At 32.2% G+C, this 12,738-nt stretch overlaps 1 non-coding gene across 1 annotated transcript; it reads right to left on the minus strand.

The window, feature by feature from the left end:
- Positions 1-1,213: 1,213 nt before the first annotated feature.
- On the minus strand, positions 1,214-1,320 carry LOC128035761 (small nucleolar RNA R71). Its single transcript, XR_008192310.1, has one exon. It is a non-coding gene; the product is annotated as a small nucleolar RNA R71 (small nucleolar RNA).
- Between the last annotated feature and the right edge of the window lie 11,418 nt (positions 1,321-12,738).

Raw genomic sequence — 12,738 nt, forward strand, 5'->3', positions numbered from 1 at the left:
TTAATTCTCTGAAAAGCTTAAATAAGTTGGATCATAATCGAATGATATGAGCAAGTACTCGAGTGAATACTCGTAGCACTCTATACATAGAGTTGTGATCTATACAGAGTAATGAAGAACATTGTTAGGTATTATTCTTAAGACTTGTAGACATACAAAGAAGCAGAATGCAGTAATTATACTCTGAGCAGTAATCTAGTCAAGATTTTGCCATGACATTATTATGTTATTAAGATATAATTCAAGTAATTCCAACCTTCTCATTCAACAACATAAATCCTCTCAACTTTGTCTTCAAGAATCGCCACAAAATTTTATTTATTATTTTAGTTTTTGAATTTCATACATTAATACTTCACTTCAAATCATTATTCTGTTTACCTTGCCATAAGCTTAAATAGTATAGTTTATAGTAATAGCTCTACCATATTTTTTACCTATTTCGATCCCTATGGAGACGATCTCACTTATCACTTTATTACTTGATTCAACATGCATACTTGCACATTCGCATTACACATTCACACGCGACAAGTTTTTGGCGCTGTTGCCGGGGATTGACAAATTGGTGAATTTTGGTTTGTTATTATCGATTTAACTTTTTTAGTTCTAGCTTACTTAGTTTTTTTTATTCTTTTTCAGGTTTGTTGATAGTTTATAAGTAGAGTTATTCCCGAAAACGAAGAGTATTATTTTGATCCTGAAATTGAGAGAACCTTGAGGAGAAGGAGAAAGGAATTGCAAGAGATGGCGAGGATTGGAAATGATCCCGACAAAGAAGATGCATTACATCTGAATGGTAGTGGCGCTAATATTCCTCGTATGATAGATGATAGAGACAGACCCATTAGAGAACATATAGTGCCTATCTTAGATGATTTGAATCCAAGGATTGTCAGGCCACAGATTCAGGCTCTGCATTTCGAGTTGAAACCTGTTATGTTTCAAATGCTATAAATAGTAGGACAGTACAGTGGATTACCTACTGAAGATTCACGGCTTCTTTTAAAACTTTTTTTGGAAGTTTGTGATTCATTTAAGCAACAGGGTGTTCTTGAAGATTCCCTGAGACTCAAGTTATTTCTTTATTCATTGCGAGATCATGCCAGAGCATGGTTAAATGCTTTGCCGTTAGGAACGGTGGCATCTTGGAATGAACTTTGTCAAAGTTTTTTTTTTTTTTTTGCGATACAACCCTCCAAACAGGAATGCCAAAGTAAGGAACAATATTACATCTTTTTGGCAATGTAAAGATGAGACATTGTATGAAGCTTGGAAGCGATTCAAGGAATTGATTAGAAAATGCCTGGTGTATGGTTTCCAACATTGGATGCAAATGGAAATGTTTTACAATGGAATGAATGCACATACACGAATGGTAGATGATGCATATGCAAATGAGACTTTGCTAGATAAATCGTATAATGAGGCTATGGAATTCTTGAAAGGATAGCTAACAATTATTATCAATATCCGACTACAAGAATGGGTACTAGTAGAAGAGTTGTTGGAGTTATGGAGCTTGATGCGATCACTTCATTAATTGTTCAGGTCTCATCCCTAAATAATATGATTAAAACATTGAAGAGACCAGTTGTAGTGCAGGAAATGAAAGCAGTAGAATTAACATGTGTTTATTGTGGGGAAGATCATGTTTTTTATGAATGTCCAGCAAACCTAGCTTCAGTATGTTACATGAGAAGTTTCAGTTGAAACGATAACCCATATTCCAATACATGCAATCCAGGATGGAAACAACATCTTAATTTCAGTTCGAGTAATCAGGATTAAGAAATTCCAATAATATTATTCGACAAAATGTCACAAGTATACCATCTAGATAGAATCAACCTATACCACAACAAAATTTTCAATTAAGTTCAACATTATCTTCATCTATGGAAGCTCTATTGAAGGAATACATGGCCAAGAACAATGCTATAATACAGAGTCAAGCTACATTTTTAAGGGCTTTAGAAAATCAATTGGGGTAAATTGCCATTGCATTAAGTTCAAGACCGCAAGGAGCATTGCCGAGTGATACTGAAAATTCAAGATCTCAATGGAAAGAGCATTGCAAAGCCATTACACTCAGAAGTAGTACTTAGCTACCTGGAGTTGTTAATGATGCCGCTGTTGAAGAAGATAGCTCAGATTTCACACATAAGGTGAATTTAGAACCAGTAATGGAGCAATCTACAATTGACAAGAGCAAAAAAGAGCATGTTGAAGTAGATTCAACTCGTGTTTCAAATAAGAATGCCACAGCGAAACAACTTCAACAAGTTGAAGGAAGGCCACCACCACCCTTTCCTCAGCAATTCCAGAAGTCGAAGCAAGATTTTCAATTCAAAATATTCTTGGATGTTCTGAAGCAACTTCATATCAACATACCAGTAGTGGAAGCATTGGAGCAAATTCGCAATTATGTAAAGTTCACGAAGGATATATTGTCAAAGAAGCGCAGACTAGGAGAATTTAAAAGTGTTGATCTCACTAAAGGGTCCACAGCAATGTTGATAAACAAATTGCCACCACAACTGAAAGACCCTTGGAAGTTTTACTGTTCCTTGCTCTATTGGAAATCATTATGTAGGCAAGACATTATGTGATTTACGTGCAAGCATAAATTTAATGCCTATGTCTATTTTTAGGAAATTGAGAATTGGGAAGGCGAGACCTACAACTGTCACGCTACAACTAGCTGATCATTCTTATGCACATCCGAAAGGTAAAATTGAAGCTGTGCTGGTAATAGTTGAAAATTTTATTTTTTCGATAGATTTTGTTATTCTAGAATGTGAAGATGATAAAGAGGTATCAATTATCCGTGGTATACCTTTTCTAGCCACTAGTAGAACATTGATTGATGTACAGAAAGGTGAATTAACAATGAGAGCTAATGACCAACAGATAACCTTTAATGTTTTTGATGCCATGAAGTGTGCAGATAAAGATGAAGATTGTCACACCATTGGGATTATTGACACAACAGTGAAGGAAGAATTGGCAGAATTTTGTTACAACAATTATGATATCAAAGCAAACTCAGTTTAGTTGACTAAAGAGGAACTGATTGAAGAACTTAGTGAACTGATGGAGGCTAAGCAACTTGAAAACGGAACACGGAGGGGTTTTGAATATTTAAATTTATCAGAACATTCTTTTAAACCTCCTCCACCTTTTATAGAGGACCCTCTTACTTTGGAGTTGAAGCCCTTGCCATTATATTTGAAGTACGCCTACTTGGAAGACAATAACACATTGCCAGTAGTTATCTCTGTAGAATTAACACCTAATCAATAGACTCAATTGTTAGAAGTTTTAAAGAGATATAAGAAAGTGTTGGGGTGGGCAATCACGAATATCAAGGGAATCAGTCCGGCCATCTACATGCATAAGATTTTATTGGAGGATTGCCATGACAAATCTATTGAGCAGTAGAGAAGACTGAACCCCATTATGAAGGAAGTTGTTAAAAATGGGATTATCCAATGGCTTGATGCTGGAATAATATACCCTATTTCTGATAGTTCGTGGGACACAACCAATATCTATTTGAACTCCCTTTACTTATAGGAGTACATCTTGGATTTTTCGATTATGTTATGGTCAGAGACCCACTCATGTGACCTGATTGAATTGGGAGAAGTTGTCGGTATTATTGCAGGGCAATCCATTGGAGAACCAGGAATGCTACTAACATTAAGAACTTTTCATACCGGTGAAGTATTTACAGGGGGTACTGTAGAACATGCACGAGCCCTTTTTAATGAAAAAAATCAAATTCAATGAGGATTTGGTTCATCCTACATGCACACGTCACGAGCATCCTGCTTTTTTATGTTAACTGGACTTGTATGTAATTATTGAGAGTGAAGATATTATACATAAGGTGACTAATATTCAATGTGTACCCAAGAAATGGGGAGTTATTGTGGTTAGCAATGATAACAACGAGCTCATTCCAACTCGTATTGTCATGGGATGTAGAGTTTGCATAGACTATCGAAAGCTCAACAAAGCAACCAGGAAGGACTATTTTCCTTTGCCATTCATTGATCAAATGGTAGATAAATTACCAGGGTTGTCTTTTCGCATTTTTTGTGTGCTTTATTGAGGACAAGCAAAGACTTGAGTCTGGGGGAGTTGGTTTGCCACAAATCAATGTGGCAAATTAGGCTTTTTCGACACACTTAAGGAGTTTTTTCTCGAGCCAAAAAAAGTTTTTAGCATAGTTTTTTTGTTAGTTTCATATTTTCGGGTAATAAGTGAAAATGTCTCATTTTTGTATCACGATATCCAACCCCTGGAATCGCGATACCTCCGATAGAAGACCAAGGAGTTCCTTCAGTGGTATTGTAACCTTCCAAACTCGACCTAGACGTTAGGGCTAGATTGAGAATGCTACATCTAAATGTAACGTCTCAAGCCCAGCCTAAATGTTAGGGCTAGATTGAGAATGCTACATTAGGCACGGAAATGGTTAAGCTAACTTACGTTACTTTTGAAGACTTTAAATAAACTCATTTTAGAGGAAAATCATAGTTTTACTTTTGTGTTAGTTTAAAACATTCATTTATTAGGTCAATTGTACTTAAGATTCATTTTATTGTTGATAGTGTTTTTTTAGAAAAACCATTTTCTTGACCCTCTTCTTTGTTAAAGCTCACTGTTAAACTAATGTAGCGGAAAGACTATTTTTCAAGTCATTTTGGAAACCTAGTTGCCTTATCGATTTGTTTTTCTAAAAAATGGTTCATTTGCAATGCAGCTAAAATTATGAAACAATGCCAATTTTTACTTAAGCCCGATATCATGCATTTTCCAGTTATTATGCTTGAGTAATCCATGCATGGAAAAATCCCCAAAAGAAAGTTAGCAAGCCACAAACCCAAGACATTAAAAATTACAATCCAAAAACCAATAATTAAATTATTGAAAATACTTGTTTCAAAACAGTCTAATGTTTGAGATGATTCTCTGAATGTCAAGTCCGGTCCTAATTTCGAGGTTTACCTAAAAAGTTCAACACTAAGGGGGTGAGCTTATGAAAGCTCAGTGTGAGTTGAACAATTATTTAAACAGACATAAATATCAAATACAGTTAAACATGTTAGCATTAACAAAAGAACACAAAACCATCATTGGAATTTCATATAATTACACAACAATTAATAAATTGATGTTAAACGGTGTATGAGCATGGGTCATCATTCATTCGAGTAACAATCATTAATTTTGATACCATCCAATACAACACATTACAATAAAAATCATAAATCAATAACATTCGAATATGCCATGAGCATGATGCAATGAAAAAAGGTTCCTACCTATACCATCCGCTACACACCACAAGTTCCCCAGAACCTGTCATCCGAACTTCAAAACATTATGAGCTTAAGATCGTTCAGTTAAAACCACCAATAACAATATGCAGAAAATTCTGCCAGTAATAATGCAGATGAGCTACCAGTAAAAATGCAGACGAGCTGCCATCAACCACAAAATATCCCATCCCAAGGCATATGCAATATGTCATGCAAACTCATATATAACCATAATTCAATACTTTTCACATTTAATTGACATGTTTAACACGTCCTCAATAATCAAATACTTTCAATAAATGGAAACAATGTTCTAGCTTTCAAACTACCATTATGATGGTGTTATTAATATCATTCAATTTCACATACTTTACGAATTTCATTGTGCATGTATAACAACCTTTTCAATATACATCATAGCAAATATCTCATGCATAAACACAATATTTCAGCAAATCATGTTATTCAAGCAAGAAATCTCATACCATATAACACAATCATGCATCACAATTCCAATCATATAGTCACACTATCAAACTAGCAACTAGTTTACATTTAATCGCACTTATGCTTCCCGATTTGTGAGATTCGAATGGCCAATTGACCAGGAACATTTTTCCCTAATTTAATGTGATTAAAGTCTGATTAGGAGGGTTCAAGAACCCAAATTAATGCTAAAAAAATGGGCAAGAATTTAGAAACAAAATTGCCCCCTTTCTTGCAAATAGGCTCACGCACCACCATCCGCGGTGACCAAAATTGGGGTTGATTTAAAATCAATTTTGAGATCTATTAAAAAGTTGGAAAAATACCTTTAAAATCTTTAAAATTCCTCCAAATTAAAGATCTAGAAATTTAGATTTTTAATTGACAATATTAATCAAGAAATTAAAGAAAGGAGAGATCTAACACAAACTAGTTTAGAGAAACGATAATGACACTTTCTTGGAAATATTCGGGATCGATCTTGGAGTTTAAGATTTTAGATTTGAGGCTGATTTTAATGAGAAAAAGTGACAGCAATATGATGGAGAATATGTTAACAAATCTTGAGGCAAAAAGAAAAAGAAAGAGATGGTAAAACTAGGTGTTATGGGCGACGGCAACTATGGAGAAAGATAGAAATTTGAAGAGAAAAGAGGAAAGGAGAGGGGAGGAATGGCTAGGGTGAGTAAAAATAGAATAAAGGCTGATTATTTTGTGCAAAATTAACATTTATACCTAGGGTTACCAGGGTATGGATGGCACACATTAAAAATAAGGGATTCTATAAAAATTAATTATTTTGCATGGGAAATGATTCAAACATAGATCTCAATTAATTTTCATGCTTTTGTATTTATCAATTAAGCAATAGGCTATTTCTTTATTTTTGAAATAATTTTGCAATATTTATTTTAAAAACAAGGCGTGTCACATATTAAGGTTTGAGGCAAAATTAACAAAATAATAAAAATGGTGAGAGAGAAGGGATTTGAACTTGGGTTTCAAGGAATGTTTCAATAACACTTATCCAATAAACCAATACCTCATTTATTCCTAAAATCTCATAGATAATCTCAAAAATTAGGGTATGACCACTCTTTCTCGATTCCCAAACTTGATTCTACTAACTCCCGATTTTTGGGATGTTACAAGTATCGCGATATCACCTCTGGGTATTGCGATATCCATTTCCCAAGGAAAACCCCAAGTTTCAATACTGCCTGAGATATCGCAATATCCTCTTCTGCGCATCGCGATATCACCTTCATCATGGGGACAAGCTTGGACAAAAAGGGCAACCTTTGTCTACTCGGCCAACCAATCACACAAGGCTCGTGTAGGGGCATTTTTGGCATAGAAAAGCCATCAGAATACACTTCAAATAGCCAAAAATTGTTGAGGAGAAAAGAGACACACATTAGCTTAGTTCTACGTTTAGTTTTCGCTAGGTCTTCTTTAGTTTTTCTCAGCACTTTTCTAGGGTTTTTATTTTTCTCTTCTTCTACATTAGATTAGAGTTTATTTCTCTGTATTTACTTCTTGTTCTTGTTGTCCTTAGTGTTAGTTAAGTTAGTTAACACTGTAGCTAAGGTTTATTTACATTTTCAGCCCCTATACTTTTCTTTCAAGACTCTTTAAGCTTTAGTAATGTATTTCAGTTTATTTTACTTTAAATCTGTTAAAGTTTGTTCCTTTTATGTGTCCTGCTTTAGATTTTCTTGTTACATGTTTTTGGTTTCATGCTATTTAAATTTTCTTGTATAAAAATCTCAACTTTTATTTTTTTCTTAAAATTTACTTTCATGGTTGTCTTCTTCTCTATTATTATATTTATTTTCTTCACTTTTAGCATGTGTAGTTAAACCTTTAAGGAGGTTGGTTGATGGAGATGTGGATAAACTAAAATCTTCGGACAAATGACTAAATTGTAACAAATTGGATTAATTTTAATAGAACTTAGAACTTAGGTAGTGATGCCCCTAAGGGAATATCAAGATAAAGTGAGACCAAAAGGTGATCTTCTGCACACCTGTTTGTTAGTCCCAGATTAACTGACGAGATCGGAAGATAAACTGGACCTAATTCGTATAAGTCAGTAAAATTGAGATCAGAAGATAAATTTAAGTAATTTATGTCCTTAGTTTGAGATTTGGTGAACCACATCGAATTCAACCAACCCCCATTAGTTATTTATTGGATAGTCCCTCTAGTTTTACATTCTTACAATTTAGTCCTTAGAGTAGAATAATTAATCTTTTTTCAAACTCATCTTTTTATGAATTGATGTACTATAAAATCGTATTAGTAACCGCTTAGACTCTATTATGTATGCTAAGTATTGCTTAATCGCCTCTTCCTTTGGGTTCGACCCCTTGGAATACTTCGTGTTATCGGAATTATAAATATTACAACTGACATTGTACTCTTACAGTAAAATCGGGCTTTAAAAATTATTATATAAATTTGTTGTTTTAATGCCCACACATGCAGTCGGTAAAATATACGGTATAACTTTTCTCACACGAGCTGCAAATTGGGACATTAACCATTATTTGATGCGGCTTACATGAGTTGTGGAGAATCTGCAACAAATGCTAAATCTTAGCCATCAATATGGTATCCACCACCAGTACATAGTACCTGATAAATATAAACATTGGCACCTAGTGTCTGATATAATATGAACACCGGTACAAAATACCTGATAATATAGTCACTGGTACATAGTACCTGATACATATAATCATCGACACATAGTGTCTGATAAACCTTAATGACATGTCATTTGCATACTAATCATTCACTGTGTTCACTTGGGAATTAATTGAATTCCCATACTCTCTCCATCATTATAACATATTCTCATATACAACATGGCCAATTAACATTCCATATCATCTCTCAATTCATTCCAAACACATACAATTACTATACTTTACAATTCGGTCCTTTAATCTCAATTTCAATATTTATTCAAACCAATCATTCCAACATATATATACATAATATAAACAAAATTAATTCTTTATCAAAATGAACCTAATATAAATTTATCTAAACAAAATAGCAACGAACACAAAACGAAAACTATTAAATATTTTTTCCTTTTCGCGTTTATCGTAGGTTGATCCATTTCTTGATCTATATAATAATTTAACTCAATTAACAAATCCAAATACCTTATATTTTCTAAAAATATGCATATGACCATTATTAACATTTTACAATATTTTCCCCAAACTTTTACCTTTTATTCAATTTAGTCCCCAAAACTAAAACTTATATATTTTTCACAATTAAGCCAAAGACATTAAATTCAAATTCAATATCATCCTTTAATAGCTCCCAAACAACTAAATTTATAGGAAATTCATGCCAATTTCATGATACTAACATTTTAGTCCTTATATTCAAAATTAACAAAAATCTCTTTACAAAATAGTTCTATTTAACAACCAAACTTATAAATCTATCATTTAACTTCAATAACATTTCAAAATCATTAATGAAAAGTTTCAAAACCTTTAATATTTTTACAAAATAGTCCCTATGTTAGCTAAAATAAGTTACAACGATCTCAAAAACATAAAATTTACAAGAAACAAGCTTAGAATAAACTTACAGGCAATGGTCGAATGTAAAAGGATGCTTGAACCTTTTCTTTTCTTCTGTAATGGTGGTCTTTTTTGGTGGAAACAAAAGAATGAAGATGATGATGATATTTTATTTCTTTATGTTCTAATATTATTAACACTTTTAACATTATTTTAATGATCATTTTAATTATAAAAATCAATTACTAAGCACAAATCGACCACTAGCTTTAAAAATGGCTTAATTTCCATTTAAAACACTCCAATCATGATTTTATATTCAATTAAAACATATAACTTAATAGCGATTAACTTTTGTAGCTTTTACAATTTAGTCATTTTCCTTAATTAACTATTCAAACTTCAAAATTACTGGACCAAACTTTAATACGACACTCTAATAACCTCGTAAATGTTAAATAAATAATATTTATGGACTCACACGTCGAAATTGTGGTCCCAAAACCACTATTTCTAATACAACTAAAAATGGGTTGTTACATTCAAAATTCAAAAAATAAAAATATTCAAATTCACAAAATTTGAGTATAAGGACTAAATACATAACTTACACATAGTATAAGGACTAACAACAAAATTTCTCCATTTAATTAACAATGGTCGATGAGGTCATTTTCCATAATTGCTTTAGTTTATTCTAAGGGGGAAAAAAGAATTTGCAGAAAATATTCTTTTTCCCCCATTGAAGAATGATTAATATATCTTTCTTTTCTTTCATTATTTTTGGTGATCAACATACAAAATAAATAAATAAAAAAACTTTAGTTCTTGAATAATTGTCATTGAACAATATGCTTCCTTTACACCAAAGCAATGACCTTGTGTACCAGATTTTCTCCCATACCAAACAACACAAAATCCCAAAAGATTCGATCACTGATCAAGCTGTAGTGTTGGAAACAAAACCTCTAATATCAAACCCCACGATGAAAAATCGTCCCAGAAAAATCTGTCATATGAAAGGCGACACTAATAGTGATAAATTTAATAAAATAAAGCTACATAGTGAGATTGAACAATAAAGGAGACAATATATGGCTTCCCTTTATGCTTCACTTCGATCACTTCTCCCTGGAAAATACATCAAGGTAAACAAAAAAAACCTTTCACGTAACTATGTTAAATTTCTTAGGGTTTTGCCATTTTTGTGAATAGTTCAATTTTTAGGGAAAGCGGTCGATGTTGGATTATATGAGCAAAGCAGTGAATTATATGAAACATTTGGAGAAGAAATTCAAGGACCTTGATGAAAACTAACAAGATAAATTGGCATGATCATCCAAGTTCAGGAGTTGGAAACTTTGTAACAATTTACAACCAACAAGATAAATTATAGTTGAAAACTAAACTTCTTTAATGAAAATTATCAATTAAAAACTAAAAAAGCTCATACTCATAAATGATAATAGAAGCATTAAGCACAATACCAAGTCCAAGTTCCATATACCTTTCCAACTTTAGCAACTTCCAATAAAGCCTTCTCAAGAACTTGTGGGAATCACAATTGCTCCCAATGATAAAAAGGATTTTGTTATTCTTTTTATCACTGGGGAAATTATGGTTCCCATAAGTTCATCTATTCCAGCTTCACCTCCTTCTTCTTCTTCTTTAACTTCAACTTCTTATGATGGCTTTTCAATAGTAGCTAGCTTTGTCTATTCTTTCTTTTCTTCTTCTACTTGTTTTTCATGTTCTTGTTCTTCTTTATCATACTTCTCGCCTCTATTCTTTAAAGTATGTACTTATTTATAAGCCAAGCCCTCTCCATCTAATGGTTACAAACAATACAAATGTAGGATCAAATTCATGACTCTTAAATAAGTTATACAAGTATATACAATCTTAAAGAATTCTAGAGTTTCTAAAACATTTTGCTAGAGTCTACAAGCTTTCAAACCTTTCTATAGGGCTTATGGGCTCTTTGACATGTTTTTACAAAGACTTTTAGTGGCCTCTGTCTACACCAAGAGTAGAGGTGATCATGGGTCGGGCCGAGTTCGAGCCAAGCCTCAATAGATTTTAGGCCCAAATGTTTTATTAGGATGGTTTAAGAACTTGTTTTTAAATAAAATTTTAATGTTTTTTTAAATATATGCTATTTAAATTTGATAATAAATTTATTTTAAAAATTAAATCTTTCTAATTAAATCATATATATATTCTTATTATTCCCAACTTCTCATCACTCACTTTCCCGCTACACTATTTGATAAAATAAAAAGATAGCTCTTGAGAACTCTACTACTTATCCTTTTATTCTTATATTTATATATTAATCTATTCAATTTCCCCCTTTTTTTAAATTATTGCATTTCATTGATTATTTCAAATATTTTTTTAAGAAAGTTAAAACTTGTTTAGAGGAGACTAAGAAAATTTCTTTTTCAAAAAAAAGAAAACCCTTTTTTCTGTTACATTGGATTTAATATCGAAGCTCTAGTTTAGGGGATTTTTTACAAAAAAAAAAGGATTTTTGGCTCTATCTTGCTGGTTAAGGCTTCGTTTAGAGTTTAAAAAAAAGGTTATTTTTTTGGTACTAGTGTATTTTAAAGCATGGAACAAGTTGATACTGACGATAATACCACAACCATTGATGCAATTCAAAAGATAGTATATGTTCAATGGTATTTTAATTTTCTCTTATTTTAACTCTTTTTTATATCAATTATGAATATGAATGTGTATATATTTCATCATAATTTTTTCTAATTAGACTTATTTTGTTATTTTAAGAAGACTTCAGGTGCTACTAGAAGATCAATTAAGGGAGGTTGGACGGAGGAGGAGGTTAGTATCATTAGTAATTAAATAATGATATCTGCAAATACAATAAATGTGATTAGATGCTATTTATGTAAGAACTCATTTTTAGTGGTGTCAAAAATAGTGGTTTTGACACCACAATTCCGATGTGAGCCCGTAAATATTATTTATTTAATACTTATGAAGTCTTTAGAGTGTTGTATTAAAGATTGCTCTAATAATTTTAATGTTTTGATAGTCAATTGAGGTATAAGGACTAAATCATAAAATCGTAAAAGTTAATCGATATTGGTTTTATTTGATAAAAAGCTTAAATAATAATGGTTTGAGGTTCTTTAAGGCAATTAAGCCATTTTTGAAGCTAGTGGATGGTTATGTATTTAGTTATTTGAGTTTTATAATTAAAATGTTTATTAAAATAATGTTAAAAGTATTAATAATATTAAAACATAAACAAACATAGGTCATCTTCTTCATTTCTTGTTCATTCTACCCTAAAACACCATTTTTTAACCTAGGAGCATTCAGCCAAGCATATGTTC

This window comes from Gossypium raimondii, chromosome 12 (assembly GCF_025698545.1).
Source record: "Gossypium raimondii isolate GPD5lz chromosome 12, ASM2569854v1, whole genome shotgun sequence".
Taxonomy (NCBI): Eukaryota; Viridiplantae; Streptophyta; class Magnoliopsida; order Malvales; family Malvaceae; genus Gossypium; species Gossypium raimondii.